We start from the raw sequence: 22,234 nt of genomic DNA, 5'->3' as shown, positions 1-22,234 counted from the left end.
TTCCACACTTTTTTGTGTGGTCGCGGTTATCAGAAGCAGTCGTGGCCGAGTGGTTAAGGCGACAGACTCGAAATCTGTCTGGATATTCCCGCGCAGGTTCGAATCCTGCCGACTGGGTTCGGACTAACATACTTATTCCAATGATAGCTTTAGTAGTTCCACACTTTTTTGTGTGGTCGCGGTTATCAGAAGCAGTCGTGGCCGAGTGGTTTAGGCGACAGACTAGAAATCTGTTGGGATATTCCCGCTCAGGTTCGATTCCTGCCGACTGGGTTCGGATTAACATACTTATTCCAATGATAGCTTTAGTAAGTCCACACTTTATTGAGTGGTCTCGGATAACAGAGGCAGTCGTGGCCGAGGGTTAAGGCGACAGACTAGAAATCTGTTGGGATATTCCCGCGCAGGTTCGAATCCTGCCGACTGCGTTCGAACTCACGTACTTATTTCAATGATAGCTTTAGTAGTTCCACAATTTTTTAGTGGTCTCGGTTAACAGAAGCAGTCGTGGCCGAGTGGTTAAGGCGACAGACTTGATAGCTGTTGGGATACTCCCGCGCAGGTTCGAATCCTGCCGACAGCGTTCGAACACACATACTTATTCCAATGATAGCTTTAGTAGTTCCACAATTTTTTGAGTGGACTCGCTTAACAGAAGCAGTCGTGGCCGAGTGGTTAAGGCGACACACTAGAATCTGTTGGGATATTCCCGCGCAGGTTCGAATCCTGCCGACTGCGATTGAGCAAAGACTTTTTATTTCAATAATACCTTTGGTGGTTTCACAGATTTCTGAGTAGTCTCGGTTAATCGAAGCTGTCGTGGACGAGTGGTTAAGGCGACAGACTTGAAATCTGTTGGGATGTTCCCGCGCAGGTTCGAATCCTGGCGATTGCGTTCGAACTAACATACTTATTCCAATGATAGCTTTAGTAGTTCCACACTTTTTTGAGTGGTCTCCGTTAACAGAAGCAGTCGTGGACGAGTGGTTAAGGCGACAGACTCGACATCTGTTGGGATATTCCCGCGCAGGTTCGAATCCTGCCGACTGCGGTTGAGGAAAGAATTTTTATTTCAATAATACCTTTAGTGGTTTAGAGATTTCTGAGTGGTCTCGGTTAACCGAAGCAGTCGTCGCCGACTGGTTATGGCGACAGATTAGAAATCTGATGGGATATTCCCGCGCAGGTTCGAATCCTGCCGACTGGGTTCGGACTAACATACTTATTCCAATGATAGCTTTAGTAGTTCCACACTTTTTTGTGTGGTCGCGGTTATCAGAAGCAGTCGTGGCCGAGTGGTTTAGGCGACAGACTAGAAATCTGTTGGGATATTCCCGCGCAGGTTCGATTCCTGCCGACTGGGTTCGGATTAACATACTTATTCCAATGATAGCTTTAGTAAGTCCACACTTTATTGAGTGGTCTCGGTTAACAGAGGCAGTCGTGGCCGAGGGTTAAGGCGACAGACTAGAAATCTGTTGGGATATTCCCGCGCAGGTTCGAATCCTGCCGACTGCGTTCAAACTCACGTACTTATTTCAATGATAGCTTTAGTAGTTCCACAATTTTTTAGTGGTCTCGGTTAACAGAAGCAGTCGTGGCCGAGTGGTTAAGGCGACAGACTTGATAGCTGTTGGGATACTCCCGCGCAGGTTCGAATCCTGCCGACAGCGTTCGAACGCACATACTTATTCCAATGATAGCTTTAGTAGTTCCACAATTTTTTGAGTGGACTCGCTTAACAGAAGCAGTCGTGGCCGAGTGGTTAAGGCGACACACTAGAATCTGTTGGGATATTCCCGCGCAGGTTCGAATCCTGCCGACTGCGATTGAGCAAAGATTTTTTATTTCAATAATACCTTTGGTGGTTTCACAGATTTCTGAGTAGTCTCGGTTAATCGAAGCTGTCGTGGACGAGTGGTTAAGGCGACAGACTTGAAATCTGTTGGGATGTTCCCGCGCAGGTTCGAATCCTGGCGATTGCGTTCGAACTAACATACTTATTCCAATGATAGCTTTAGTAGTTCCACACTTTTTTGAGTGGTCTCCGTTAACAGAAGCAGTCGTGGACGAGTGGTTAAGGCGACAGACTCGACATCTGTTGGGATATTCCCGCGCAGGTTCGAATCCTGCCGACTGCGGTTGAGGAAAGAATTTTTATTTCAATAATACCTTTAGTGGTTTAGAGATTTCTGAGTGGTCTCGGTTAACCGAAGCAGTCGTGGCCGACTGGTTATGGCGACAGATTAGAAATCTGATGGGATATTCCCGCGCAGGTTCGAATCCTGCCGACTGGGTTCGGACTAACATACTTATTCCAATGATAGCTTTAGTAGTTCCACACTTTTTTGTGTGGTCGCGGTTATCAGAAGCAGTCGTGGCCGAGTGGTTTAGGCGACAGACTAGAAATCTGTTGGGATATTCCCGCGCAGGTTCGATTCCTGCCGACTGGGTTCGGATTAACATACTTATTCCAATGATAGCTTTAGTAAGTCCACACTTTATTGAGTGGTCTCGGTTAACAGAGGCAGTCGTGGCCGAGGGTTAAGGCGACAGACTAGAAATCTGTTGGGATATTCCCGCGCAGGTTCGAATCCTGCCGACTGCGTTCGAACACACAAACTTATTCCAATGATAGCTTCAGTAGTTCCACAATTTTTTGAGTGGACTCGCTTAACAGAAGCAGTCGTGGCCGAGTGGTTAAGGCGACAGGCTCGAAATCTGTTGGGATATTCCCGCGCAGGTTCGAATCCTGCCGATTGCGATTGAGCAAAGATTTGTTATTTCAATAATACCCTTAGCAGTTTCACAGATTTTTGAGTGGTCTCAGTTAACAGCAGCAGTCGTGGCCGAGTGGTTAAGGCGACAGACTTGAAATCTGTTGGGATATTCCCGCGCAGGTTCGAATCCTGCCGACTGCGTTCGAACAAACATTCTTATTCCAATAATAGCTTTAGTAGTTCCACACTTTTTTGAGTGGTCTCGGTTAACAGAAGCAGTCGTGGCCGAGTTGTCAAGGCGACAGACTAGAAATCTGTTGGGATATTCCCGCGCAGGTTCGAATCCTGCCGACTGCGTTCGAACTCACGTACTTATTTCAATGATAGCTTTAGTAGTTCCACACTTTTTTGAGTGGTCTCCGTTAACAGAAGCAGTCGTGGACGAGTGGTTAAGGCGACAGACTCGACATCTGTTGGAATATTCCCGCGCAGGTTCGAATCCTGCCGACTGCGTTCGAACACACAAACTTATTCCAATGATAGCTTCAGTAGTTCCAGAATTTTTTGAGTGGACTCGCTTAACAGAAGCAGTCGTGGCCGAGTGGTTAAGGCGACAGGCTCGAAATCTGTTGGGATATTCCCGCGCAGGTTCGAATCCTGCCGATTGCGATTGAGCAAAGATTTGTTATTTCAATAATACCCTTAGCAGTTTCACAGATTTTTGAGTGGTCTCAGTTAACAGCAGCAGTCGTGGCCGAGTGGTTAAGGCGACAGACTTGAAATCTGTTGGGATATTCCCGCGCAGGTTCGAATACTGCCGACTGCGTTCGAACAAACATTCTTATTCCAATAATAGCTTTAGTAGTTCCACACTTTTTTGAGTGGTCTCGGTTAACAGAAGCAGTCGTGGCCGAGTTGTCAAGGCGACAGACTAGAAATCTGTTGGGATATTTCCGCGCAGGTTCGAATCCTGCCGACTGCGTTCGAACTCACGTACTTATTTCAATGATAGCTTTAGTAGTTCCACACTTTTTTGAGTGGTCTCCGTTAACAGAAGCAGTCGTGGACGAGTGGTTAAGGCGACAGACTCGACATCTGTTGGGATATTCCCGCGCAGGTTCGAATCCTGCCGACTGCGGTTGACGGAAGAATTTTTATTTCAATAATACCTTTAGTGGTTTAGAGATTTCTGAGTGGTCTCGGTTAACCGAAGCAGTCGTGGCCGACTGGTTATGGCGACAGATTAGAAATCTGATGGGATATTCCCGCGCAGGTTCGAATCCTGCCGACTGGGTTCGGACTAACATACTTATTCCAATGATAGCTTTAGTAGTTCCACACTTTTTTGTGTGGTCGCGGTTATCAGAAGCAGTCGTGGCCGAGTGGTTTAGGCGACAGACTAGAAATCTGTTGGGATATTCCCGCGCAGGTTCGATTCCTGCCGACTGGGTTCGGATTAACATACTTATTCCAATGATAGCTTTAGTAAGTCCACACTTTATTGAGTGGTCTCGGTTAACAGAGGCAGTCGTGGCCGAGGGTTAAGGCGACAGACTAGAAATCTGTTGGGATATTCCCGCGCAGGTTCGAATCCTGCCGACTGCGTTCGAACTCACGTACTTATTTCAATGATAGCTTTAGTAGTTCCACAATTTTTTAGTGGTCTCGGTTAACAGAAGCAGTCGTGGCCGAGTGGTTAAGGCGACAGACTTGATAGCTGTTGGGATACTCCCGCGCAGGTTCGAATCCTGCCGACAGCGTTCGAACACACATACTTATTCCAATGATAGCTTTAGTAGTTCCACAATTTTTTGAGTGGACTCGCTTAACAGAAGCAGTCGTGGCCGAGTGGTTAAGGCGACACACTAGAATCTGTTGGGATATTCCCGCGCAGGTTCGAATCCTGCCGACTGCGATTGAGCAAAGATTTTTTATTTCAATAATACCTTTGGTGGTTTCACAGATTTCTGAGTAGTCTCGGTTAATCGAAGCTGTCGTGGACGAGTGGTTAAGGCGACAGACTCGAAATCTGTTGGGATATTTCCGCGCAGGTTCGAATCCTGCCGACTGCGTTCGAACTCACGTACTTATTTCAATGATAGCTTTAGTAGTTCCACAATTTTTTAGTGGTCTCGGTTAACAGAAGCAGTCGTGGCCGAGTGGTTAAGGCGACAGACTTGATAGCTGTTGGGATACTCCCGCGCAGGTTCGAATCCTGCCGACAGCGTTCGAACACACATACTTATTCCAATGATAGCTTTAGTAGTTCCACAATTTTTTGAGTGGACTCGCTTAACAGAAGCAGTCGTGGCCGAGTGGTTAAGGCGACAGACTCGAAATCTGTTGGGATATTTCCGCGCAGGTTCGAATCCTGCCGACTGCGTTCGAACTCACGTACTTATTTCAATGATAGCTTTAGTAGTTCCACAATTTTTTAGTGGTCTCGGTTAACAGAAGCAGTCGTGGCCGAGTGGTTAAGGCGACAGACTTGATAGCTGTTGGGATACTCCCGCGCAGGTTCGAATCCTGCCGACAGCGTTCGAACACACATACTTATTCCAATGATAGCTTTAGTAGTTCCACAATTTTTTGAGTGGACTCGCTTAACAGAAGCAGTCGTGGCCGAGTGGTTAAGGCGACACACTAGAAACTGTTGGGATATTCCCGCGCAGGTTCGAATCCTGCCGACTGCGATTGAGCAAAGATTTTTTATTTCAATAATACCTTTGGTGGTTTCACAGATTTCTGAGTAGTCTCGGTTAATCGAAGCTGTCGTGGACGAGTGGTTAAGGCGACAGACTTGAAATCTGTTGGGATGTTCCCGCGCAGGTTCGAATCCTGGCGATTGCGTTCGAACTAACATACTTATTCCAATGATAGCTTTAGTAGTTCCACACTTTTTTGAGTGGTCTCCGTTAACAGAAGCAGTCGTGGACGAGTGGTTAAGGCGACAGACTCGACATCTGTTGGGATATTCCCGCGCAGGTTCGAATCCTGCCGACTGCGGTTGAGGAAAGAATTTTTATTTCAATAATACCTTTAGTGGTTTAGAGATTTCTGAGTGGTCTCGGTTAACCGAAGCAGTCGTGGCCGACTGGTTATGGCGACAGATTAGAAATCTGATGGGATATTCCCGCGCAGGTTCGAATCCTGCCGACTGGGTTCGGACTAACATACTTATTCCAATGATAGCTTTAGTAGTTCCACACTTTTTTGTGTGGTCGCGGTTATCAGAAGCAGTCGTGGCCGAGTGGTTTAGGCGACAGACTAGAAATCTGTTGGGATATTCCCGCGCAGGTTCGATTCCTGCCGACTGGGTTCGGATTAACATACTTATTCCAATGATAGCTTTAGTAAGTCCACACTTTATTGAGTGGTCTCGGTTAACAGAGGCAGTCGTGGCCGAGGGTTAAGGCGACAGACTAGAAATCTGTTGGGATATTCCCGCGCAGGTTCGAATCCTGCCGACTGCGTTCGAACTCACGTACTTATTTCAATGATAGCTTTAGTAGTTCCACAATTTTTTAGTGGTCTCGGTTAACAGAAGCAGTCGTGGCCGAGTGGTTAAGGCGACAGACTTGATAGCTGTTGGGATACTCCCGCGCAGGTTCGAATCCTGCCGACAGCGTTCGAACACACATACTTATTCCAATGATAGCTTTAGTAGTTCCACAATTTTTTGAGTGGACTCGCTTAACAGAAGCAGTCGTGGCCGAGTGGTTAAGGCGACACACTAGAATCTCTTGGGATATTCCCGCGCAGGTTCGAATCCTGCCGACTGCGATTGAGCAAAGATTTTTTATTTCAATAATACCTTTGGTGGTTTCACAGATTTCTGAGTAGTCTCGGTTAATCGAAGCTGTCGTGGACGAGTGGTTAAGGCGACAGACTCGAAATCTGTTGGGATATTTCCGCGCAGGTTCGAATCCTGCCGACTGCGTTCGAACTCACGTACTTATTTCAATGATAGCTTTAGTAGTTCCACAATTTTTTAGTGGTCTCGGTTAACAGAAGCAGTCGTGGCCGAGTGGTTAAGGCGACAGACTTGATAGCTGTTGGGATACTCCCGCGCAGGTTCGAATCCTGCCGACAGCGTTCGAACACACATACTTATTCCAATGATAGCTTTAGTAGTTCCACACTTTTTTGTGTGGTCGCGGTTATCAGAAGCAGTCGTGGCCGAGTGGTTTAGGCGACAGACTAGAAATCTGTTGGGATATTCCCGCGCAGGTTCGATTCCTGCCGACTGGGTTCGGATTAACATACTTATTCCAATGATAGCTTTAGTAAGTCCACACTTTATTGAGTGGTCTCGGTTAACAGAGGCAGTCGTGGCCGAGGGTTAAGGCGACAGACTAGAAATCTGTTGGGATATTCCCGCGCAGGTTCGAATCCTGCCGACTGCGTTCGAACTCACGTACTTATTTCAATGATAGCTTTAGTAGTTCCACAATTTTTTAGTGGTCTCGGTTAACAGAAGCAGTCGTGGCCGAGTGGTTAAGGCGACAGACTTGATAGCTGTTGGGATACTCCCGCGCAGGTTCGAATCCTGCCGACAGCGTTCGAACACACATACTTATTCCAATGATAGCTTTAGTAGTTCCACAATTTTTTGAGTGGACTCGCTTAACAGAAGCAGTCGTGGCCGAGTGGTTAAGGCGACACACTAGAATCTGTTGGGATATTCCCGCGCAGGTTCGAATCCTGCCGACTGCGATTGAGCAAAGATTTTTTATTTCAATAATACCTTTGGTGGTTTCACAGATTTCTGAGTAGTCTCGGTTAATCGAAGCTGTCGTGGACGAGTGGTTAAGGCGACAGACTCGAAATCTGTTGGGATATTTCCGCGCAGGTTCGAATCCTGCCGACTGCGTTCGAACTCACGTACTTATTTCAATGATAGCTTTAGTAGTTCCACAATTTTTTAGTGGTCTCGGTTAACAGAAGCAGTCGTGGCCGAGTGGTTAAGGCGACAGACTTGATAGCTGTTGGGATACTCCCGCGCAGGTTCGAATCCTGCCGACAGCGTTCGAACACACATACTTATTCCAATGATAGCTTTAATTTTGAGTTATTTATACACGATAATTATCACTGTACCAATTGCGGGCGTACTTGTAAAAAATTAAAAAGAATGGAAAAAATTAAGTTTTTAGGAGTTACAATTGATCAACATCTACAATGGAAACATCACATAAATAATATAGTCCAGAAACTGCGTCTTTGTTTACCAAAATTCTACGAGCTACGAAATTTTCTGACATTAAGGTGGTTAAAAATTGTCTATCTTTCCCTGATACAGTCGCTAATTGTATATGGTATCATAGGTTGGGGAGGAACGTTTTATAAATATATTGATCCATTGGAAAAGATACAAAGGCACTTAATCAGAATCTGTTTAAAAAAACCTCGTTTAGAATCTAGATTGGTACTGTATAATGAATTTAAAGTCTTCTCCGTACGGCAATTATATGCAAAAACCATATTAATTAATACTTTTAAAGTGAAAAACACCTTACTCCCACAGAATATAACATATAATACGCGATTTATAGCAAATAGAAACTTAGGGAGTACCACAGTATTAAAAACTATCGGCCAAAAACATTCAACCTATTTAGGTCCGAAACTGTATAATAAACTCGACAAAGTAACTAAGGAATGTAAAACTATCAATTTATTTAAAAATAAGATAAACTCCTGGCTAATAGCTAAAGGATTTAATGAAATTAACAATTATATAGATAACTAAATATGTAGTAATATATATCAATTATTGAATTTATTGTAATTAATATAATTTATGAAACTAACTTAATTAACTAATATAACAAGTCAACAACGTGTAGTGACAAATGTATATATAACTAATGAAACCACTCTATGTAACCACTTTTCTGACAATCATTGTAAACCCCCAGCCACGCTCAAGCAGTATTGCTTATGTGGCACTCAGGGATAAATATATATTATTATTAAACTGATATTCAATAAAAAAAAAAAAAAAAAAAAAAAAAAAAAAAAAGTAGTTCCACAATTTTTTGAGTGGACTCGCTTAACAGAAGCAGTCGTGGCCGAGTGGTTAAGGCGACAGACTCGAAATCTGTTGGGATATTTCCGCGCAGGTTCGAATCCTGCCGACTGCGTTCGAACTCACGTACTTATTTCAATGATAGCTTTAGTAGTTCCACAATTTTTTAGTGGTCTCGGTTAACAGAAGCAGTCGTGGCCGAGTGGTTAAGGCGACAGACTTGATAGCTGTTGGGATACTCCCGCGCAGGTTCGAATCCTGCTGACAGCGTTCGAACACACATACTTATTCCAATGATAGCTTTAGTAGTTCCACAATTTTTTGAGTGGACTCGCTTAACAGAAGCAGTCGTGGACGAGTGGTTAAGGCGACAGACTCGACATCTGTTGGGATATTCCCGCGCAGGTTCGAATCCTGCCGACTGCGGTTGAGGAAAGAATTTTTATTTCAATAATACCTTTAGTGGTTTAGAGATTTCTGAGTGGTCTCGGTTAACCGAAGCAGTCGTGGCCGACTGGTTATGGCGACAGATTAGAAATCTGATGGGATATTCCCGCGCAGGTTCGAATCCTGCCGACTGGGTTCGGACTAACATACTTATTCCAATGATAGCTTTAGTAGTTCCACACTTTTTTGTGTGGTCGCGGTTATCAGAAGCAGTCGTGGCCGAGTGGTTTAGGTGACAGACTAGAAATCTGTTGGGATATTCCCGCGCAGGTTCGATTCCTGCCGACTGGGTTCGGATTAACATACTTATTCCAATGATAGCTTTAGTAAGTCCACACTTTATTGAGTGGTCTCGGTTAACAGAGGCAGTCGTGGCCGAGGGTTAAGGCGACAGACTAGAAATCTGTTGGGATATTCCCGCGCAGGTTCGAATCCTGCCGACTGCGTTCGAACTCACGTACTTATTTCAATGATAGCTTTAGTAGTTCCACAATTTTTTAGTGGTCTCGGTTAACAGAAGCAGTCGTGGCCGAGTGGTTAAGGCGACAGACTTGATAGCTGTTGGGATACTCCCGCGCAGGTTCGAATCCTGCCGACAGCGTTCGAACACACATACTTATTCCAATGATAGCTTTAGTAGTTCCACAATTTTTTGAGTGGACTCGCTTAACAGAAGCAGTCGTGGCCGAGTGGTTAAGGCGACACACTAGAATCTGTTGGGATATTCCCGCGCAGGTTCGAATCCTGCCGACTGCGATTGAGCAAAGATTTTTTATTTCAATAATACCTTTGGTGGTTTCACAGATTTCTGAGTAGTCTCGGTTAATCGAAGCTGTCGTGGACGAGTGGTTAAGGCGACAGACTTGAAATCTGTTGGGATGTTCCCGCGCAGGTTCGAATCCTGGCGATTGCGTTCGAACTAACATACTTATTCCAATGATAGCTTTAGTAGTTCCACACTTTTTTGAGTGGTCTCCGTTAACAGAAGCAGTCGTGGACGAGTGGTTAAGGCGACAGACTCGACATCTGTTGGGATATTCCCGCGCAGGTTCGAATCCTGCCGACTGCGGTTGAGGAAAGAATTTTTATTTCAATAATACCTTTAGTGGTTTAGAGATTTCTGAGTGGTCTCGGTTAACCGAAGCAGTCGTGGCCGACTGGTTATGGCGACAGATTAGAAATCTGATGGGATATTCCCGCGCAGGTTCGAATCCTGCCGACTGGGTTCGGACTAACATACTTATTCCAATGATAGCTTTAGTAGTTCCACAATTTTTTGTGTGGTCGCGGTTATCAGAAGCTGTCGTGGCCGAGTGGTTTAGGCGACAGACTAGAAATCTGTTGGGATATTCCCGCGCAGGTTCGATTCCTGCCGACTGGGTTCGGATTAACATACTTATTCCAATGATAGCTTTAGTAAGTCCACACTTTATTGAGTGGTTTCGGTTAACAGAGGCAGTCGTGGCCGAGGGTTAAGGCGACAGACTAGAAATCTGTTGGGATATTCCCGCGCAGGTTCGAATCCTGCCGACTGCGTTCGAACACACAAACTTATTCCAATGATAGCTTCAGTAGTTCCACAATTTTTTGAGTGGACTCGCTTAACAGAAGCAGTCGTGGCCGAGTGGTTAAGGCGACAGACTCGAAATCTGTTGGGATATTCCCGCGCAGGTTCGAATCCTGCCGACAGCGTTCGAACACACATACTTATTCCAATGATAGCTTTAGTAGTTCCACAATTTTTTGAGTGGACTCGCTCAACAGAAGCAGTCGTGGCCGAGTGGTTAAGGCGACACACTAGAATATGTTGGGATATTCCCGCGTAGGTTCGAATCCTGCCGACTGCGATTGAGCAAAGATTTTTTATTTCAATAATAACTTCGGTGGTTTCACAGATTTCTGAGTAGTCTCGGTTAACCGAAGCAGTCGTGGACGAGTGCTTAAGGCGACAGACTCGAAATCTGTTGGGATGTTCCCGCGCAGGTTCGAATCCTGCCGATTGCGTTCGAACTAACATACTTATTCCAATGATAGCTTTAGTAGTTCCACACTTTTTTGTGTGGTCGCGGTTATCAGAAGCAGTCGTGGCCGAGTGGTTAAGGCGACAGACTCGAAATCTGTCTGGATATTCCCGTGCAGGTTCTAATCCTGCCGACTGGGTTCGGACTAACATACTTATTCCAATGAAAGCTTTAGTAGTTCCACAATTTTTGAGTGGTCTCGGTTGAGCGAAGCTGTCGTGGACGAGTGGTTAAAGCGACAGACTTGAAATCTGTTGGGATATTCCCGCGCAGGTTCGAATCCTGCCGATTGCGATTGAGCAAAGATTTTTTATTTCAATAATACCTTTAGTAGTTTCACAGATTTTTGAGTGGTCTCAGTTAACAGCAGCAGTCGTGGCCGAGTGGTTAAGGCGACAGATTCGAAATCTGTTGGGATATTTACGCGCATGTTCGAATCCTGCCGACTGCGTTCGAACTCACATACTTATTCCAATGATAGCTTTAGTAGTTCCACAATTTTTAGTGGTCTCGGTTAACAGAAGCAGTCGTGGCCAAGTGGTTAAGGCGACAGACTTGAAGTCTGTTGGGATACTCCCTCGCAGGTTCGAATCCTGCCGACTGCGTTCGAACACACATACTTATTCCAGTGATAGCTTTAGTAAGTCCACACTTTATTGAGTGGTCTCGGTTAACAGAGGCAGTCGTGGCCGAGGGTTAAGGCGACAGACTTGAAATCTGTTGGGATATTCCCGCGCAGGTTCGAATCCTGCCGACTGCGTTCGAACAAACATTCTTATTCCAATAATAGCTTTAGTAGTTCCACAGTTTTTTGAGTGGTCTCGGTTAACAGAAGCAGTCGTGGCCGAGTGGTTAAGGCGACAGACTAGAAATCTGTTGGGATATTTCCGCGCAGGTTCGAATCTTGCCGACTGCGATTGAGCAAAGATTTTTTATTTCAATAATACCTTTGGTGGTTTCACAGATTTCTGAGTAGTCTCGGTTAATCGAAGCAGTCGTTGACGAGTGGTTAAGGCGACAGACTCGAAATCTGTGGGATATTCCCGCGCAGGATCGAATCCTGCCGACTGCGTTCGAACTAACATACTTATTCCAATGATAGCTTTAGTATAACCACCCTTTTTGAGTGGTCTACGTTAACAGAAACAGTCGTGGCCGAGTGGTTAAGGCGACAGACTCGAAATCTGTTGGGATATTCCCGCGCAGGTTCGAATCCTGCCGATTGCGAATGAGCATAGATTTTTTATTTCAATAATACCTTTAGCAGTTTCACAGGTTTTTGAGTGGTCTCAGTTAACAGCAGTAGTCGTGGCCGAGTGGTTAAGGCGACAGACTTGAAATCTGTTGGGATATTTCCGCGCAGGTTCGAATCCTGCCGACTGCGTTCGAACTCACGTACTTATTTCAATGATAGCTTTAGTAGTTCCACAATTTTTTAGTGGTCTCGGTTAACAGAAGCAGTCGTGGCCGAGTGGTTAAGGCGACAGACTTGAAATCTGCTGGGATACTCCCGCGCAGGTTCGAATCCTGCCGACTGCGTTCGAACACACATACTTATTCCAATGATAGCTTTAGTAGTTCCACAATTTTTTGAGTGGACTCGCTTAGCAGAAGCAGTCGTGGCCGAGTGGTTAAGGCGACAGACTAGAAATCTGTTGGGATATTCCCGCGCAGGTTCGAATCCTGCCGACTGCGATTGAGCAAAGATTTTTTATTTCAATAATACCTTTGGTGGTTTCACAGATTTCTGAGTAGTCTCGGTTAATCGAAGCAGTCGTGGACGAGTGCTTAAGGCGACAGACTCGAAATCTGTTGGGATATTCCCTCGCAGGTTCGATTCCTGCCGACTGCGTTCGAACTCACATACTTATTCCAATGATAGCTTTAGTAGTTCCACAATTTTTTAGTGGTCTCGGTTAACAGAAGCAGTCGTGGCCGAGTGGTTAAGGCGACAGACTCGAAATCTGTTGGGATATTCCCGCGCAGGTTCGAATTCTGCCGACTGCGGTTGAGGAAAGAATTTTTATTTCAATAATACCTTTAGTGGTTTAGAGATTTCTGAGTGGTCTCGTTTAACCGAAGCAGTCGTGGCCGACTGGTTATGGCGACAGATTAGAAATCTGATGGGATATTCCCGCGCAGGTTCGAATCCTGCCGACTGCGTTCGAACACACATACTTATTCCAGTGATAGCTTTAGTAAGTCCACACTTTATTGAGTGGTCTCGGTTAACAGAGGCAGTCGTGGCCGAGGGTTAAGGCGACAGACTTGAAATCTGTTGGGATATTCCCGCGCAGGTTCGAATCCTGCCGACTGCGTTCGAACAAACATTCTTATTCCAATAATAGCTTTAGTAGTTCCACAGTTTTTTGAGTGGTCTCGGTTAACAGAAGCAGTCGTGGCCGAGTGGTTAAGGCGACAGACTAGAAATCTGTTGGGATATTTCCGCGCAGGTTCGAATCTTGCCGACTGCGATTGAGCAAAGATTTTTTATTTCAATAATACCTTTGGTGGTTTCACAGATTTCTGAGTAGTCTCGGTTAATCGAAGCAGTCGTTGACGAGTGGTTAAGGCGACAGACTCGAAATCTGTGGGATATTCCCGCGCAGGATCGAATCCTGCCGACTGCGTTCGAACTAACATACTTATTCCAATGATAGCTTTAGTATAACCACCCTTTTTGAGTGGTCTACGTTAACAGAAACAGTCGTGGCCGAGTGGTTAAGGCGACAGACTCGAAATCTGTTGGGATATTCCCGCGCAGGTTCGAATCCTGCCGATTGCGAATGAGCATAGATTTTTTATTTCAATAATACCTTTAGCAGTTTCACAGGTTTTTGAGTGGTCTCAGTTAACAGCAGTAGTCGTGGCCGAGTGGTTAAGGCGACAGACTTGAAATCTGTTGGGATATTTCCGCGCAGGTTCGAATCCTGCCGACTGCGTTCGAACTCACGTACTTATTTCAATGATAGCTTTAGTAGTTCCACAATTTTTTAGTGGTCTCGGTTAACAGAAGCAGTCGTGGCCGAGTGGTTAAGGCGACAGACTTGAAATCTGCTGGGATACTCCCGCGCAGGTTCGAATCCTGCCGACTGCGTTCGAACACACATACTTATTCCAATGATAGCTTTAGTAGTTCCACAATTTTTTGAGTGGACTCGCTTAGCAGAAGCAGTCGTGGCCGAGTGGTTAAGGCGACAGACTAGAAATCTGTTGGGATATTCCCGCGCAGGTTCGAATCCTGCCGACTGCGATTGAGCAAAGATTTTTTATTTCAATAATACCTTTGGTGGTTTCACAGATTTCTGAGTAGTCTCGGTTAATCGAAGCAGTCGTGGACGAGTGCTTAAGGCGACAGACTCGAAATCTGTTGGGATATTCCCTCGCAGGTTCGATTCCTGCCGACTGCGTTCGAACTCACATACTTATTCCAATGATAGCTTTAGTAGTTCCACAATTTTTTAGTGGTCTCGGTTAACAGAAGCAGTCGTGGCCGAGTGGTTAAGGCGACAGACTCGAAATCTGTTGGGATATTCCCGCGCAGGTTCGAATTCTGCCGACTGCGGTTGAGGAAAGAATTTTTATTTCAATAATACCTTTAGTGGTTTAGAGATTTCTGAGTGGTCTCGTTTAACCGAAGCAGTCGTGGCCGACTGGTTATGGCGACAGATTAGAAATCTGATGGGATATTCCCGCGCAGGTTCGAATCCTTCCGACTGGGTTCGGACTAACATACTTATTCCAATGATAGCTTTAGTAGTTCCACACTTTTTTGTGTGGTCGCGGGTATCAGAAGCAGTCGTGGACGAGTGGTTAAGGCGACAGACTCGAAATCTGTGGGATATTCCCGCGCAGGTTCGAATCCTGCCGACTGCGTTCAAACAAACATTCTTATTCCAATAATAGCTTTAGTAGTTCCACACTTTTTTGAGTGGTCTCGGTTAACAGTAGCAGTCGTGGCCGAGTTGTCAAGGCGACAGACTAGAAATCTGTTGGGATATTCCCGCGCAGGTTCGAATCCTGCTGACTGCGTTCGAACACACATACTTATTCCAATGATAGCTTTAGTAGTTCCACAATTTTTTGAGTGGACTCGCTTAACAGAAGCAGTCGTGGCCGAGTGGTTAAGGCGACAGACTAGAAATCTGTTGGGATATTCCCGCGCAGGTTCGAATCCTGCCGACTGCGATTGAGCAAAGATTTTTTATTTCAATAATACCTTTGGTGGTTTCACAGATTTCTGAGTAGTCTCGGTTAATCGAAGCAGTCGTGGACGAGTGCTTAAGGCGACAGACTCGAAATCTGTTGGGATATTCCCTCGCAGGTTCGATTCCTGCCGACTGCGTTCGAACTCACATACTTATTCCAATGATAGCTTTAGTAGTTCCACAATTTTTTAGTGGTCTCGGTTAACAGAAGCAGTCGTGGCCGAGTGGTTAAGGCGACAGACTCGAAATCTGTTGGGATATTCCCGCGCAGGTTCGAATTCTGCCGACTGCGGTTGAGGAAAGAATTTTTATTTCAATAATACCTTTAGTGGTTTAGAGATTTCTGAGTGGTCTCGTTTAACCGAAGCAGTCGTGGCCGACTGGTTATGGCGACAGATTAGAAATCTGATGGGATATTCCCGCGCAGGTTCGAATCCTTCCGACTGGGTTCGGACTAACATACTTATTCCAATGATAGCTTTAGTAGTTCCACACTTTTTTGTGTGGTCGCGGGTATCAGAAGCAGTCGTGGACGAGTGGTTAAGGCGACAGACTCGAAATCTGTGGGATATTCCCGCGCAGGTTCGAATCCTGCCGACTGCGTTCGAACTAACATACTTATTCCAATGATAGCTTTAGTAGTTCCACACTTTTTGAGTGGTCTACGTTAACAGAAGCAGTCGTGGCCGAGTGGTTAAGGCGACAGACGCGAAATCTGTTGGGATATTCCCGCGCAGGTTCGAATCCTGCCGATTGCGATTGAGCAAAGATTTTTTATTTCAATAATACCTTTAGCAGTTTCACAGATTTTTGAGTGGTCTCAGTTAACAGCAGCAGTCGTGGCCGAGTGGTTAAGGCGACAGGCTTGAAATCTGTTGGGATATTCCCGCGCAGGTTCGAATCCTGCCGACTGCGTTCGAACAAACATTCTTATTCCAATAATAGCTTTAGTAGTTCCACACTTTTTTGAGTGGTCTCGGTTAACAGAAGAAGTCGTGGCCGAGTTGTCAAGGCGACAGACTAGAAATCTGTTGGGATATTCCCGCGCAGGTTCGAATCCTGCCGACTGCGTTCGAACACACATAATTATTCCAATGATAGCTTTAGTAGTTCCACAATTTTTTGAGTGGTCTCGGTTAACAGAAGCAGTCGTGGCCGAGTGGTTAAGGCGACAGACTAGAAATCTGTTGGGATATTCCCGCGCAGGTTCGAATCCTGCCGACTGCGATTGAGCAAAGATTTTTTATTTCAATAATACCTTTGGTGGGTTCACAGATTTCTGAGTAGTCTCGGTTAATCGAAGCAGTCGTGGACGAGTGCTTAAGGCGACAGACTCGCAATCTGTTGGGATATTCCCGCGCAAGTTCGAATCCTGCCGACTGCGGTTGAGGAAAGAATTTTTATTTCAATAATACCTTTAGTGGTTTAGAGATTTCTGAGTGGTCTCGGTTAACCGAAGCAGTCGTGGCCGACTGGTTATGGCGACAGATTAGAAATCTGATGGGATATTCCTGCGAAGGTTCGAACCCTGCCGACTGGGTTCGGACTAACATACTTATTCCAATGATAGCTTTAGTAGTTCCACACTTTTTTGTGTGGTCGCGGTTATCAGAAGCAGTCGTGGCCGAGTGGTTAAGGCGACAGACTCGAAATCTGTCTGGATATTCCCGTGCAGGTTCTAATCCTGCCGACTGGGTTCGGACTAACATACTTATTCCAATGAAAGCTTTAGTAGTTCCACAATTTTTGAGTGGTCTCGGTTAAGCGAAGCTGTCGTGGACGAGTGGTTAAGGCGACAGACTCGAAATCTGTAGCGATATTCCCGCGCAGGTTCGAATCCTGCCGAGTGCGTTCGAACTAATATACTTATTCCAATGATAGCTTTAGTAGTTCCACACTTTTTGAGTGGTCTCCGTTAACAGAAGCAGTCGTGGCCGAGTGGTTAGTAGTGATAGCCACTCAGATATGCAGACATCCAAGATGGCCGCCACCCCAAGATGGCCGCCATCCACCCAACTCGAACCAAACTTCCAACCCTAGATTGGTTTCAAACCAAGGTTTTGAGACAAGTCCGGACTGGCCCGAGCTCTTACAGGCTATTTTCAAACCCCATGACGTCATCTTCTTAACTCAAACCAAAACTTAAACTATATTCATCACTGGCCTGCTAGTAATGGGCTCGATTTCGTAAAGAGTTAATGAAACGTTAACTATGAACCCTTAAAAAAAAAAAATGCGGCACAGCATATTGGGAGGGTTCCAATAGTAAATGATATTTAAATAGCTAGTACAATAAACCTATAATTATAAGTCTGAAAAGAAAATACAGATTTACAAATAAAAATTTTTAATAACATAAAGTATATACAATAACTAGCAAAAAGACATGTATAATAATAACAAAGATATTTACAAAAGAACCCACCCCCATTAAAAAATGACTAGACACCAGTCGAGCCAAACCCCCCACTCCCACGAAGCGTTGGGGTTAGATTCTAGAAACAATATATAAAACGTGTTACACGCTGAATCCTAAATTAAAACTAAAGTTATTTACCGCTGCTTCCAACGGCCTTAACAATAGCACCGGTGTAACTATTAATTGGGCAACTCTATCGCCACGCCGGACAGTGTAGGGGGTTTCCCCTACGTTGGCTATGACCACTTTCAGGGGGCCCCGATAGTCGGCGTCTATTGTTATTCTTTAGAAATATTATACTGTTGGGCATTATAAAATAGGTAATAAACATACCTATAGTCCCTTCGGCGACAAACAGCCCTTGGACCGTTAAGCAACTACGGCCAACAATGCGACCGTAGCTGTTCGCCGGTAGCATAACGGCTAACCCGGTCGACAAGATTTTGACACCATGCGGTTCAATCACGGTATCTACTGGACAATACAAGTCCAGTCCGGCCGAGTGGGGAGTGGCACGACGAGGAGTAAGCGCTGCCGGATGAATTTTGACAAACGACAGGGCGGGTAATCGAGGAGCGGTAGAGAAAGACATCTTGGTTGGGATTGTTTTTTAAGTAACAGAAGTTAAACAACTGATAACTTTCACCTTGAAACACGGGGCTTATATAGTAAATTATGGAGGTTAATTCTAATAGTGTCTAGCTTTCAAGATTGTTAAGAGACTATTTTTTTCGATAATAAGGAAAAAGTTAATTAGGTATATATTCATAGAATGAGAAATCTCTCCAAGGTCTAGGTTTATTTTTCTATATGCAAAACTTGTCTAGTCACGATTTAAATAATTAAAATAAGATCGTGTGATATTAAAAATTTATGCGCGAAGGTTAAGAAGGAGTTACCTTGACAGAAGGCCGAGGGGTTAGGTTTTTTTTATGGGTCTGCAAAGTTTGTTTGAGCCTGTCTGGGCGTGATTTGAATAATATATTTTGAATAATATGTATAAGATTTCCTTATAGGCAAAATTTTTTGATGAAGGTTAAAAGTAATTATTTTGGGAGGAAGTGAAATTATTTTTAACATGATTTAAATATGAATAAACGTATATTAATATTAAACTATAGAGGTGTTTTTTATATGCGTATCTACGCTAATATCCTTCATAATCTCCAGTATCAACTCGTCAATAAAAAATGCATTTAAGGTTAAATTAACAAATCGCTTGTTGATACACTTAATAAAAGTAAAATAAGGTGGTTTTATAAAAAAACAAGTTGGGAAAACCAAAATATTACCTCTCCGAGTCAAGAGGTCTACTACTACAAAGTTATTTACCTAGATATGGAATTATTTCTCTTTTTTGAAGTAAAAATTTTCGAAATATTGAAGCAGTATTCCAAGCATAGCGAATATACAGTAAAGCAGACGACATTTTACATCCAATAAGGATAAATCTTGGACCCATGGAAATCAGTTAATGGCAAAAAGAACAGGAAATGAAGTCTACGCTTCAGCTGTTTACCCTATATTCTGATAGCTACATTCACAACTGGTTAGCAGTGTAAACACTATCGTCTCGTCTCACCTAAACAATATTCTTAGTTTGCCAACATGAGTGTTAACGTTAAATAATTAACTTATGATAATACCAAAGCTAAATTGTAGCTAGACGCACTGATAGTCAATGCGCACCATAAAGAGAATAAAAACTCTGTAGCTTAGCCCTACTAATCTAATTGCCAACATGATCTTTTCTTCTATTATAAAATCTTAACCTGATTATTTAAGAGTGTATTTAACTTTCGGCTCACTCTGAACCGTTCATGTCTCTTCATTTCAGACACGAAAATCAAAACCCAAAGTTTACATCACCTCAGGCCTCAATTATTTACTCTATATTTCACTAAGATATACCCGCCGGAGTCTAGTTCTTAGCTTTCTTCATAAAATTACTAAACCAAGGATTATTCTATATACAGATGTAGTATAGCTTTAGTAATTTATAAACAGCCATTTCAAATAATAATATTAGTAAAACTCTTTGGAATATTAAAATGAAACAGAGCTTTAAAGACACCAAAGCACTAAATGCATCATAATTACGAAAAATATTTCATCATATTCACTTTATATTAAGGATAAAGGGAATATTATGGTTCTGTAGGATTTCTTTACACATCAAAACAAAACGAACTTCTAACGCAGCGCACTGCGGCACTAGTGTAATAACGGACGGACACACACAGACAATAACATAGACTGCTTTTTAACCATTTCCGTATTAATTTTGAATTGAGAAACAAGATTATCTTAAATATTAAAATAAATATAATTAATATTTAATATTTTCTTCGTTAGTTATTCGCTTTATTGAACGTTACATCGTTTTAAAAAAGAACAATTAAACATTCTTGAGAGACCTGACTAATATTGGCGTTTGAAATGAAGCATACGCCCGTTGCGTCGCCTTACTCAAATAGGTAGTATATAAGGGTTTCGAATCGCAGCTATGGATAAGAACATCGCAATTGCGTGAACCTTGGCGGAAGACCCCGTCAATGGAAGGCTAGACGTTTCTCGTAACCCTAGCCGATCGCCGCGTATGTCTTAACCTTAAGGATGATGGTGGTGTTAGAAGCCAGGTGTGCAGACTGGTGTCCATGTGGGATGGACAAAGAATAGAAGATGGTGGTGTTTAGAAGCCAGTAAGTACAGACTGGTGTCCATGTGGGATGGACAAAGAATAGAAGATGGTGGTGTTTAGAAGCCAGTAAGTACAGACTGGTGTCCATGTGGAATGGACAAAGACGAGAAGGAGGTGGTGTTTAGAAGCCAGTAAGTACAGACTGGTGTCCGTCCATGTGGAATGGGCGAAAAACTAGAAGATGGTGGTGTTTAGAAGCCAATAAGTTCAGACTAGTGTCCATGTGGGGTGGACAAATGAACAGAGTTGTTAAACAGGCAATGGAGTAATAGCCTGTAAGTCGAATACAATTTCCGGGACTGTAAATGCGGTCTGGAAATTGAATATACGTTTGCTCCGATTTGCAAACTGCGAACGCGGTCACGTGGGTGTAACAACGGACAGACAGACACACAGACACACAGACAGACACACAGACACACAGACACACAGACACGTCGAAATTAGAACCTCTCCGTGACATACGTCACTCGGAGAGGTAAAAAACCATATCTGGGCCTGTATTCTAAAAAAATGGCCCTGAGATTTTGGTATAAAAGCTGGAGCATCGGCATTGTATTTTCACAATCTAACTTGCCACCATGAACAAGTATCAAGAATCGCAGTCTCTATCACAATCGCTCCTTAATTCACCGCCGTCGTCGCAAGAAAATTTTCCAGCCCCTTCTACCAGCAGTGGAAAAAGAACCATCACCCAGTTCCTGAAGCCAGAACCCCTCGAAATACTGCTGGACTCGGACGACGAAAGCTTTGTGCAGGACGTCCTGCAGAAAAATATTGTCGGGTCCAGTGGTATTGAGGGCTCCTTTCGCGTTAGAAAGGAAGGACAGTACTACGAAACTAAAGTCCCCCCACGCCAGGGGGATTACTTTATAGACGCGGCAGTCTATAAATTTTTCGATATTAGAAACTCCCAGCCTGATAAGGTCTGGGAGTGTAACCACAAAAGACTGAAAATAGTTTTAAAAAAAAACAACAAAGAAGGCGTTAAATTCCTTAACGCCTTCAAGAAGCTGGTGGAGACCGTCAAACAGGACGAGGAGGCTAAACAGCAGCCTCCCAGCAAAGTACGTATCTATTTAACAATGAATCTGCAAACCAAGTTTTTTCTAATTGTTTTATTTCTGATAGAAATTCAAAAAATGAGTTCGAGCAGCAGCAGCGGCAGCGACTCGGAGGGTAGTGAGAGAGAAGAACACGCGCAGGTAAACCGGTACTACACAATTGAGCGGCAGCTAGACAAAACGAGTCGCAAATGGCACTGTAAACAAATCGATTTGCGTATAGCTTTCAAAAATTTGGATGACATCCCAACGCGAGATTTTTTTCGAATTTTTCGAAAAATTCTCGACGAAGTTATACGTAAATTAGTAACCGAGAATCCCGGGTATAATCGGGTTCGATTTGTTTTAAGTTCCCCCGGATTGACGACCCCCGTTAATATTAAATTTATAAAAATTGACAAATTCACCAGTAAGCGAATTATGCGCACCATCTATAGAGTGACGCAATCTAGTCGGGACTTTGTCTTTAATGGTGAAGATTTTCAGTTTGACATAATTTTTTTAAACCTCGATGCGAATATAGGGACATTGTATAAATCCATTAAAAATAGAACTTTGGTTAATTTGGATTATTTTGTAAAACAAAATAACCAGTTTATTTTTATGGAGAACAATGATAACCT

The 22,234-nt window shown here is 43.9% G+C and overlaps 87 non-coding genes across 87 annotated transcripts; all 87 read left to right on the top strand.

Annotated features, from left to right (window-relative positions):
- The first annotated feature begins 35 nt into the window (after positions 1 to 35).
- TRNAS-CGA (transfer RNA serine (anticodon CGA)) lies at positions 36 to 117 on the top strand. The gene has a single exon. It is a non-coding gene; the product is annotated as a tRNA-Ser (tRNA).
- Positions 118 to 191: 74 nt separating this feature from the next.
- TRNAS-AGA (transfer RNA serine (anticodon AGA)) lies at positions 192 to 273 on the top strand. The gene has a single exon. It is a non-coding gene; the product is annotated as a tRNA-Ser (tRNA).
- Positions 274 to 347: 74 nt separating this feature from the next.
- Positions 348 to 428, top strand: TRNAS-AGA (transfer RNA serine (anticodon AGA)). The gene has a single exon. It is a non-coding gene; the product is annotated as a tRNA-Ser (tRNA).
- A 73-nt stretch (positions 429 to 501) lies between these two features.
- On the top strand, positions 502 to 583 carry TRNAS-UGA (transfer RNA serine (anticodon UGA)). Its single transcript has one exon. It is a non-coding gene; the product is annotated as a tRNA-Ser (tRNA).
- Positions 584 to 813: 230 nt separating this feature from the next.
- Positions 814 to 895, top strand: TRNAS-UGA (transfer RNA serine (anticodon UGA)). The gene has a single exon. It is a non-coding gene; the product is annotated as a tRNA-Ser (tRNA).
- A 74-nt stretch (positions 896 to 969) lies between these two features.
- TRNAS-CGA (transfer RNA serine (anticodon CGA)) lies at positions 970 to 1,051 on the top strand. Its single transcript has one exon. It is a non-coding gene; the product is annotated as a tRNA-Ser (tRNA).
- A 230-nt stretch (positions 1,052 to 1,281) lies between these two features.
- On the top strand, positions 1,282 to 1,363 carry TRNAS-AGA (transfer RNA serine (anticodon AGA)). Its single transcript has one exon. It is a non-coding gene; the product is annotated as a tRNA-Ser (tRNA).
- A 74-nt stretch (positions 1,364 to 1,437) lies between these two features.
- TRNAS-AGA (transfer RNA serine (anticodon AGA)) lies at positions 1,438 to 1,518 on the top strand. The gene has a single exon. It is a non-coding gene; the product is annotated as a tRNA-Ser (tRNA).
- Positions 1,519 to 1,591: 73 nt separating this feature from the next.
- TRNAS-UGA (transfer RNA serine (anticodon UGA)) lies at positions 1,592 to 1,673 on the top strand. Its single transcript has one exon. It is a non-coding gene; the product is annotated as a tRNA-Ser (tRNA).
- Positions 1,674 to 1,903: 230 nt separating this feature from the next.
- On the top strand, positions 1,904 to 1,985 carry TRNAS-UGA (transfer RNA serine (anticodon UGA)). The gene has a single exon. It is a non-coding gene; the product is annotated as a tRNA-Ser (tRNA).
- A 74-nt stretch (positions 1,986 to 2,059) lies between these two features.
- Positions 2,060 to 2,141, top strand: TRNAS-CGA (transfer RNA serine (anticodon CGA)). Its single transcript has one exon. It is a non-coding gene; the product is annotated as a tRNA-Ser (tRNA).
- A 230-nt stretch (positions 2,142 to 2,371) lies between these two features.
- Positions 2,372 to 2,453, top strand: TRNAS-AGA (transfer RNA serine (anticodon AGA)). The gene has a single exon. It is a non-coding gene; the product is annotated as a tRNA-Ser (tRNA).
- Positions 2,454 to 2,527: 74 nt separating this feature from the next.
- TRNAS-AGA (transfer RNA serine (anticodon AGA)) lies at positions 2,528 to 2,608 on the top strand. Its single transcript has one exon. It is a non-coding gene; the product is annotated as a tRNA-Ser (tRNA).
- Positions 2,609 to 2,682: 74 nt separating this feature from the next.
- TRNAS-CGA (transfer RNA serine (anticodon CGA)) lies at positions 2,683 to 2,764 on the top strand. The gene has a single exon. It is a non-coding gene; the product is annotated as a tRNA-Ser (tRNA).
- Positions 2,765 to 2,839: 75 nt separating this feature from the next.
- On the top strand, positions 2,840 to 2,921 carry TRNAS-UGA (transfer RNA serine (anticodon UGA)). The gene has a single exon. It is a non-coding gene; the product is annotated as a tRNA-Ser (tRNA).
- Positions 2,922 to 2,995: 74 nt separating this feature from the next.
- TRNAS-AGA (transfer RNA serine (anticodon AGA)) lies at positions 2,996 to 3,077 on the top strand. The gene has a single exon. It is a non-coding gene; the product is annotated as a tRNA-Ser (tRNA).
- Positions 3,078 to 3,151: 74 nt separating this feature from the next.
- Positions 3,152 to 3,233, top strand: TRNAS-CGA (transfer RNA serine (anticodon CGA)). Its single transcript has one exon. It is a non-coding gene; the product is annotated as a tRNA-Ser (tRNA).
- Positions 3,234 to 3,307: 74 nt separating this feature from the next.
- On the top strand, positions 3,308 to 3,389 carry TRNAS-CGA (transfer RNA serine (anticodon CGA)). The gene has a single exon. It is a non-coding gene; the product is annotated as a tRNA-Ser (tRNA).
- A 75-nt stretch (positions 3,390 to 3,464) lies between these two features.
- On the top strand, positions 3,465 to 3,546 carry TRNAS-UGA (transfer RNA serine (anticodon UGA)). Its single transcript has one exon. It is a non-coding gene; the product is annotated as a tRNA-Ser (tRNA).
- Positions 3,547 to 3,620: 74 nt separating this feature from the next.
- TRNAS-AGA (transfer RNA serine (anticodon AGA)) lies at positions 3,621 to 3,702 on the top strand. The gene has a single exon. It is a non-coding gene; the product is annotated as a tRNA-Ser (tRNA).
- A 74-nt stretch (positions 3,703 to 3,776) lies between these two features.
- TRNAS-CGA (transfer RNA serine (anticodon CGA)) lies at positions 3,777 to 3,858 on the top strand. The gene has a single exon. It is a non-coding gene; the product is annotated as a tRNA-Ser (tRNA).
- Positions 3,859 to 4,088: 230 nt separating this feature from the next.
- On the top strand, positions 4,089 to 4,170 carry TRNAS-AGA (transfer RNA serine (anticodon AGA)). The gene has a single exon. It is a non-coding gene; the product is annotated as a tRNA-Ser (tRNA).
- Positions 4,171 to 4,244: 74 nt separating this feature from the next.
- On the top strand, positions 4,245 to 4,325 carry TRNAS-AGA (transfer RNA serine (anticodon AGA)). Its single transcript has one exon. It is a non-coding gene; the product is annotated as a tRNA-Ser (tRNA).
- A 73-nt stretch (positions 4,326 to 4,398) lies between these two features.
- TRNAS-UGA (transfer RNA serine (anticodon UGA)) lies at positions 4,399 to 4,480 on the top strand. The gene has a single exon. It is a non-coding gene; the product is annotated as a tRNA-Ser (tRNA).
- A 230-nt stretch (positions 4,481 to 4,710) lies between these two features.
- On the top strand, positions 4,711 to 4,792 carry TRNAS-CGA (transfer RNA serine (anticodon CGA)). Its single transcript has one exon. It is a non-coding gene; the product is annotated as a tRNA-Ser (tRNA).
- A 73-nt stretch (positions 4,793 to 4,865) lies between these two features.
- TRNAS-UGA (transfer RNA serine (anticodon UGA)) lies at positions 4,866 to 4,947 on the top strand. Its single transcript has one exon. It is a non-coding gene; the product is annotated as a tRNA-Ser (tRNA).
- Positions 4,948 to 5,021: 74 nt separating this feature from the next.
- Positions 5,022 to 5,103, top strand: TRNAS-CGA (transfer RNA serine (anticodon CGA)). The gene has a single exon. It is a non-coding gene; the product is annotated as a tRNA-Ser (tRNA).
- A 73-nt stretch (positions 5,104 to 5,176) lies between these two features.
- TRNAS-UGA (transfer RNA serine (anticodon UGA)) lies at positions 5,177 to 5,258 on the top strand. The gene has a single exon. It is a non-coding gene; the product is annotated as a tRNA-Ser (tRNA).
- A 74-nt stretch (positions 5,259 to 5,332) lies between these two features.
- Positions 5,333 to 5,413, top strand: TRNAS-AGA (transfer RNA serine (anticodon AGA)). The gene has a single exon. It is a non-coding gene; the product is annotated as a tRNA-Ser (tRNA).
- A 75-nt stretch (positions 5,414 to 5,488) lies between these two features.
- TRNAS-UGA (transfer RNA serine (anticodon UGA)) lies at positions 5,489 to 5,570 on the top strand. The gene has a single exon. It is a non-coding gene; the product is annotated as a tRNA-Ser (tRNA).
- A 74-nt stretch (positions 5,571 to 5,644) lies between these two features.
- TRNAS-CGA (transfer RNA serine (anticodon CGA)) lies at positions 5,645 to 5,726 on the top strand. The gene has a single exon. It is a non-coding gene; the product is annotated as a tRNA-Ser (tRNA).
- Positions 5,727 to 5,956: 230 nt separating this feature from the next.
- Positions 5,957 to 6,038, top strand: TRNAS-AGA (transfer RNA serine (anticodon AGA)). Its single transcript has one exon. It is a non-coding gene; the product is annotated as a tRNA-Ser (tRNA).
- Positions 6,039 to 6,112: 74 nt separating this feature from the next.
- Positions 6,113 to 6,193, top strand: TRNAS-AGA (transfer RNA serine (anticodon AGA)). The gene has a single exon. It is a non-coding gene; the product is annotated as a tRNA-Ser (tRNA).
- Positions 6,194 to 6,266: 73 nt separating this feature from the next.
- On the top strand, positions 6,267 to 6,348 carry TRNAS-UGA (transfer RNA serine (anticodon UGA)). Its single transcript has one exon. It is a non-coding gene; the product is annotated as a tRNA-Ser (tRNA).
- A 230-nt stretch (positions 6,349 to 6,578) lies between these two features.
- Positions 6,579 to 6,660, top strand: TRNAS-CGA (transfer RNA serine (anticodon CGA)). Its single transcript has one exon. It is a non-coding gene; the product is annotated as a tRNA-Ser (tRNA).
- Positions 6,661 to 6,733: 73 nt separating this feature from the next.
- On the top strand, positions 6,734 to 6,815 carry TRNAS-UGA (transfer RNA serine (anticodon UGA)). Its single transcript has one exon. It is a non-coding gene; the product is annotated as a tRNA-Ser (tRNA).
- Positions 6,816 to 6,889: 74 nt separating this feature from the next.
- TRNAS-AGA (transfer RNA serine (anticodon AGA)) lies at positions 6,890 to 6,971 on the top strand. Its single transcript has one exon. It is a non-coding gene; the product is annotated as a tRNA-Ser (tRNA).
- Positions 6,972 to 7,045: 74 nt separating this feature from the next.
- On the top strand, positions 7,046 to 7,126 carry TRNAS-AGA (transfer RNA serine (anticodon AGA)). Its single transcript has one exon. It is a non-coding gene; the product is annotated as a tRNA-Ser (tRNA).
- A 73-nt stretch (positions 7,127 to 7,199) lies between these two features.
- On the top strand, positions 7,200 to 7,281 carry TRNAS-UGA (transfer RNA serine (anticodon UGA)). Its single transcript has one exon. It is a non-coding gene; the product is annotated as a tRNA-Ser (tRNA).
- A 230-nt stretch (positions 7,282 to 7,511) lies between these two features.
- On the top strand, positions 7,512 to 7,593 carry TRNAS-CGA (transfer RNA serine (anticodon CGA)). Its single transcript has one exon. It is a non-coding gene; the product is annotated as a tRNA-Ser (tRNA).
- A 73-nt stretch (positions 7,594 to 7,666) lies between these two features.
- Positions 7,667 to 7,748, top strand: TRNAS-UGA (transfer RNA serine (anticodon UGA)). Its single transcript has one exon. It is a non-coding gene; the product is annotated as a tRNA-Ser (tRNA).
- Positions 7,749 to 8,784: 1,036 nt separating this feature from the next.
- TRNAS-CGA (transfer RNA serine (anticodon CGA)) lies at positions 8,785 to 8,866 on the top strand. The gene has a single exon. It is a non-coding gene; the product is annotated as a tRNA-Ser (tRNA).
- A 73-nt stretch (positions 8,867 to 8,939) lies between these two features.
- On the top strand, positions 8,940 to 9,021 carry TRNAS-UGA (transfer RNA serine (anticodon UGA)). The gene has a single exon. It is a non-coding gene; the product is annotated as a tRNA-Ser (tRNA).
- Positions 9,022 to 9,095: 74 nt separating this feature from the next.
- Positions 9,096 to 9,177, top strand: TRNAS-CGA (transfer RNA serine (anticodon CGA)). The gene has a single exon. It is a non-coding gene; the product is annotated as a tRNA-Ser (tRNA).
- A 230-nt stretch (positions 9,178 to 9,407) lies between these two features.
- Positions 9,408 to 9,489, top strand: TRNAS-AGA (transfer RNA serine (anticodon AGA)). The gene has a single exon. It is a non-coding gene; the product is annotated as a tRNA-Ser (tRNA).
- A 74-nt stretch (positions 9,490 to 9,563) lies between these two features.
- Positions 9,564 to 9,644, top strand: TRNAS-AGA (transfer RNA serine (anticodon AGA)). The gene has a single exon. It is a non-coding gene; the product is annotated as a tRNA-Ser (tRNA).
- Positions 9,645 to 9,717: 73 nt separating this feature from the next.
- TRNAS-UGA (transfer RNA serine (anticodon UGA)) lies at positions 9,718 to 9,799 on the top strand. The gene has a single exon. It is a non-coding gene; the product is annotated as a tRNA-Ser (tRNA).
- A 230-nt stretch (positions 9,800 to 10,029) lies between these two features.
- TRNAS-UGA (transfer RNA serine (anticodon UGA)) lies at positions 10,030 to 10,111 on the top strand. Its single transcript has one exon. It is a non-coding gene; the product is annotated as a tRNA-Ser (tRNA).
- Positions 10,112 to 10,185: 74 nt separating this feature from the next.
- TRNAS-CGA (transfer RNA serine (anticodon CGA)) lies at positions 10,186 to 10,267 on the top strand. Its single transcript has one exon. It is a non-coding gene; the product is annotated as a tRNA-Ser (tRNA).
- Positions 10,268 to 10,497: 230 nt separating this feature from the next.
- On the top strand, positions 10,498 to 10,579 carry TRNAS-AGA (transfer RNA serine (anticodon AGA)). The gene has a single exon. It is a non-coding gene; the product is annotated as a tRNA-Ser (tRNA).
- Positions 10,580 to 10,653: 74 nt separating this feature from the next.
- TRNAS-AGA (transfer RNA serine (anticodon AGA)) lies at positions 10,654 to 10,734 on the top strand. Its single transcript has one exon. It is a non-coding gene; the product is annotated as a tRNA-Ser (tRNA).
- Positions 10,735 to 10,808: 74 nt separating this feature from the next.
- Positions 10,809 to 10,890, top strand: TRNAS-CGA (transfer RNA serine (anticodon CGA)). Its single transcript has one exon. It is a non-coding gene; the product is annotated as a tRNA-Ser (tRNA).
- Positions 10,891 to 10,964: 74 nt separating this feature from the next.
- On the top strand, positions 10,965 to 11,045 carry TRNAS-AGA (transfer RNA serine (anticodon AGA)). The gene has a single exon. It is a non-coding gene; the product is annotated as a tRNA-Ser (tRNA).
- Positions 11,046 to 11,120: 75 nt separating this feature from the next.
- Positions 11,121 to 11,202, top strand: TRNAS-CGA (transfer RNA serine (anticodon CGA)). Its single transcript has one exon. It is a non-coding gene; the product is annotated as a tRNA-Ser (tRNA).
- A 229-nt stretch (positions 11,203 to 11,431) lies between these two features.
- On the top strand, positions 11,432 to 11,513 carry TRNAS-UGA (transfer RNA serine (anticodon UGA)). The gene has a single exon. It is a non-coding gene; the product is annotated as a tRNA-Ser (tRNA).
- Positions 11,514 to 11,588: 75 nt separating this feature from the next.
- On the top strand, positions 11,589 to 11,670 carry TRNAS-CGA (transfer RNA serine (anticodon CGA)). Its single transcript has one exon. It is a non-coding gene; the product is annotated as a tRNA-Ser (tRNA).
- Positions 11,671 to 11,742: 72 nt separating this feature from the next.
- On the top strand, positions 11,743 to 11,824 carry TRNAS-UGA (transfer RNA serine (anticodon UGA)). Its single transcript has one exon. It is a non-coding gene; the product is annotated as a tRNA-Ser (tRNA).
- Positions 11,825 to 11,898: 74 nt separating this feature from the next.
- Positions 11,899 to 11,979, top strand: TRNAS-UGA (transfer RNA serine (anticodon UGA)). Its single transcript has one exon. It is a non-coding gene; the product is annotated as a tRNA-Ser (tRNA).
- Positions 11,980 to 12,053: 74 nt separating this feature from the next.
- Positions 12,054 to 12,135, top strand: TRNAS-AGA (transfer RNA serine (anticodon AGA)). Its single transcript has one exon. It is a non-coding gene; the product is annotated as a tRNA-Ser (tRNA).
- A 75-nt stretch (positions 12,136 to 12,210) lies between these two features.
- TRNAS-CGA (transfer RNA serine (anticodon CGA)) lies at positions 12,211 to 12,291 on the top strand. Its single transcript has one exon. It is a non-coding gene; the product is annotated as a tRNA-Ser (tRNA).
- Positions 12,292 to 12,364: 73 nt separating this feature from the next.
- Positions 12,365 to 12,446, top strand: TRNAS-CGA (transfer RNA serine (anticodon CGA)). Its single transcript has one exon. It is a non-coding gene; the product is annotated as a tRNA-Ser (tRNA).
- Positions 12,447 to 12,521: 75 nt separating this feature from the next.
- Positions 12,522 to 12,603, top strand: TRNAS-UGA (transfer RNA serine (anticodon UGA)). The gene has a single exon. It is a non-coding gene; the product is annotated as a tRNA-Ser (tRNA).
- Positions 12,604 to 12,676: 73 nt separating this feature from the next.
- On the top strand, positions 12,677 to 12,758 carry TRNAS-UGA (transfer RNA serine (anticodon UGA)). The gene has a single exon. It is a non-coding gene; the product is annotated as a tRNA-Ser (tRNA).
- A 74-nt stretch (positions 12,759 to 12,832) lies between these two features.
- Positions 12,833 to 12,914, top strand: TRNAS-AGA (transfer RNA serine (anticodon AGA)). Its single transcript has one exon. It is a non-coding gene; the product is annotated as a tRNA-Ser (tRNA).
- A 75-nt stretch (positions 12,915 to 12,989) lies between these two features.
- On the top strand, positions 12,990 to 13,071 carry TRNAS-CGA (transfer RNA serine (anticodon CGA)). Its single transcript has one exon. It is a non-coding gene; the product is annotated as a tRNA-Ser (tRNA).
- A 73-nt stretch (positions 13,072 to 13,144) lies between these two features.
- On the top strand, positions 13,145 to 13,226 carry TRNAS-CGA (transfer RNA serine (anticodon CGA)). The gene has a single exon. It is a non-coding gene; the product is annotated as a tRNA-Ser (tRNA).
- Positions 13,227 to 13,300: 74 nt separating this feature from the next.
- TRNAS-AGA (transfer RNA serine (anticodon AGA)) lies at positions 13,301 to 13,382 on the top strand. Its single transcript has one exon. It is a non-coding gene; the product is annotated as a tRNA-Ser (tRNA).
- Positions 13,383 to 13,456: 74 nt separating this feature from the next.
- Positions 13,457 to 13,537, top strand: TRNAS-UGA (transfer RNA serine (anticodon UGA)). Its single transcript has one exon. It is a non-coding gene; the product is annotated as a tRNA-Ser (tRNA).
- Positions 13,538 to 13,611: 74 nt separating this feature from the next.
- Positions 13,612 to 13,693, top strand: TRNAS-AGA (transfer RNA serine (anticodon AGA)). The gene has a single exon. It is a non-coding gene; the product is annotated as a tRNA-Ser (tRNA).
- A 75-nt stretch (positions 13,694 to 13,768) lies between these two features.
- TRNAS-CGA (transfer RNA serine (anticodon CGA)) lies at positions 13,769 to 13,849 on the top strand. Its single transcript has one exon. It is a non-coding gene; the product is annotated as a tRNA-Ser (tRNA).
- Positions 13,850 to 13,922: 73 nt separating this feature from the next.
- TRNAS-CGA (transfer RNA serine (anticodon CGA)) lies at positions 13,923 to 14,004 on the top strand. The gene has a single exon. It is a non-coding gene; the product is annotated as a tRNA-Ser (tRNA).
- A 75-nt stretch (positions 14,005 to 14,079) lies between these two features.
- Positions 14,080 to 14,161, top strand: TRNAS-UGA (transfer RNA serine (anticodon UGA)). The gene has a single exon. It is a non-coding gene; the product is annotated as a tRNA-Ser (tRNA).
- Positions 14,162 to 14,234: 73 nt separating this feature from the next.
- TRNAS-UGA (transfer RNA serine (anticodon UGA)) lies at positions 14,235 to 14,316 on the top strand. Its single transcript has one exon. It is a non-coding gene; the product is annotated as a tRNA-Ser (tRNA).
- A 74-nt stretch (positions 14,317 to 14,390) lies between these two features.
- On the top strand, positions 14,391 to 14,472 carry TRNAS-AGA (transfer RNA serine (anticodon AGA)). Its single transcript has one exon. It is a non-coding gene; the product is annotated as a tRNA-Ser (tRNA).
- A 75-nt stretch (positions 14,473 to 14,547) lies between these two features.
- On the top strand, positions 14,548 to 14,629 carry TRNAS-CGA (transfer RNA serine (anticodon CGA)). Its single transcript has one exon. It is a non-coding gene; the product is annotated as a tRNA-Ser (tRNA).
- Positions 14,630 to 14,702: 73 nt separating this feature from the next.
- Positions 14,703 to 14,784, top strand: TRNAS-CGA (transfer RNA serine (anticodon CGA)). The gene has a single exon. It is a non-coding gene; the product is annotated as a tRNA-Ser (tRNA).
- A 230-nt stretch (positions 14,785 to 15,014) lies between these two features.
- Positions 15,015 to 15,095, top strand: TRNAS-CGA (transfer RNA serine (anticodon CGA)). The gene has a single exon. It is a non-coding gene; the product is annotated as a tRNA-Ser (tRNA).
- Positions 15,096 to 15,169: 74 nt separating this feature from the next.
- Positions 15,170 to 15,251, top strand: TRNAS-AGA (transfer RNA serine (anticodon AGA)). The gene has a single exon. It is a non-coding gene; the product is annotated as a tRNA-Ser (tRNA).
- Positions 15,252 to 15,325: 74 nt separating this feature from the next.
- On the top strand, positions 15,326 to 15,407 carry TRNAS-AGA (transfer RNA serine (anticodon AGA)). Its single transcript has one exon. It is a non-coding gene; the product is annotated as a tRNA-Ser (tRNA).
- A 75-nt stretch (positions 15,408 to 15,482) lies between these two features.
- TRNAS-CGA (transfer RNA serine (anticodon CGA)) lies at positions 15,483 to 15,564 on the top strand. Its single transcript has one exon. It is a non-coding gene; the product is annotated as a tRNA-Ser (tRNA).
- Positions 15,565 to 15,637: 73 nt separating this feature from the next.
- Positions 15,638 to 15,719, top strand: TRNAS-CGA (transfer RNA serine (anticodon CGA)). The gene has a single exon. It is a non-coding gene; the product is annotated as a tRNA-Ser (tRNA).
- A 230-nt stretch (positions 15,720 to 15,949) lies between these two features.
- On the top strand, positions 15,950 to 16,030 carry TRNAS-CGA (transfer RNA serine (anticodon CGA)). The gene has a single exon. It is a non-coding gene; the product is annotated as a tRNA-Ser (tRNA).
- A 73-nt stretch (positions 16,031 to 16,103) lies between these two features.
- Positions 16,104 to 16,185, top strand: TRNAS-CGA (transfer RNA serine (anticodon CGA)). The gene has a single exon. It is a non-coding gene; the product is annotated as a tRNA-Ser (tRNA).
- Positions 16,186 to 16,260: 75 nt separating this feature from the next.
- TRNAS-UGA (transfer RNA serine (anticodon UGA)) lies at positions 16,261 to 16,342 on the top strand. The gene has a single exon. It is a non-coding gene; the product is annotated as a tRNA-Ser (tRNA).
- A 74-nt stretch (positions 16,343 to 16,416) lies between these two features.
- Positions 16,417 to 16,498, top strand: TRNAS-AGA (transfer RNA serine (anticodon AGA)). The gene has a single exon. It is a non-coding gene; the product is annotated as a tRNA-Ser (tRNA).
- Positions 16,499 to 16,572: 74 nt separating this feature from the next.
- On the top strand, positions 16,573 to 16,654 carry TRNAS-AGA (transfer RNA serine (anticodon AGA)). Its single transcript has one exon. It is a non-coding gene; the product is annotated as a tRNA-Ser (tRNA).
- A 75-nt stretch (positions 16,655 to 16,729) lies between these two features.
- On the top strand, positions 16,730 to 16,811 carry TRNAA-CGC (transfer RNA alanine (anticodon CGC)). The gene has a single exon. It is a non-coding gene; the product is annotated as a tRNA-Ala (tRNA).
- The last annotated feature ends 5,423 nt before the right edge of the window (positions 16,812 to 22,234 follow it).

Source organism: Phalangium opilio, unplaced genomic scaffold (assembly GCF_054372755.1).
Source record: "Phalangium opilio isolate 3A_F unplaced genomic scaffold, DU_Popi_V2 ptg000105l_1, whole genome shotgun sequence".
Taxonomy (NCBI): Eukaryota; Metazoa; Arthropoda; class Arachnida; order Opiliones; family Phalangiidae; genus Phalangium; species Phalangium opilio.
This window is presented reverse-complemented; position numbering and strand designations above follow the sequence as displayed.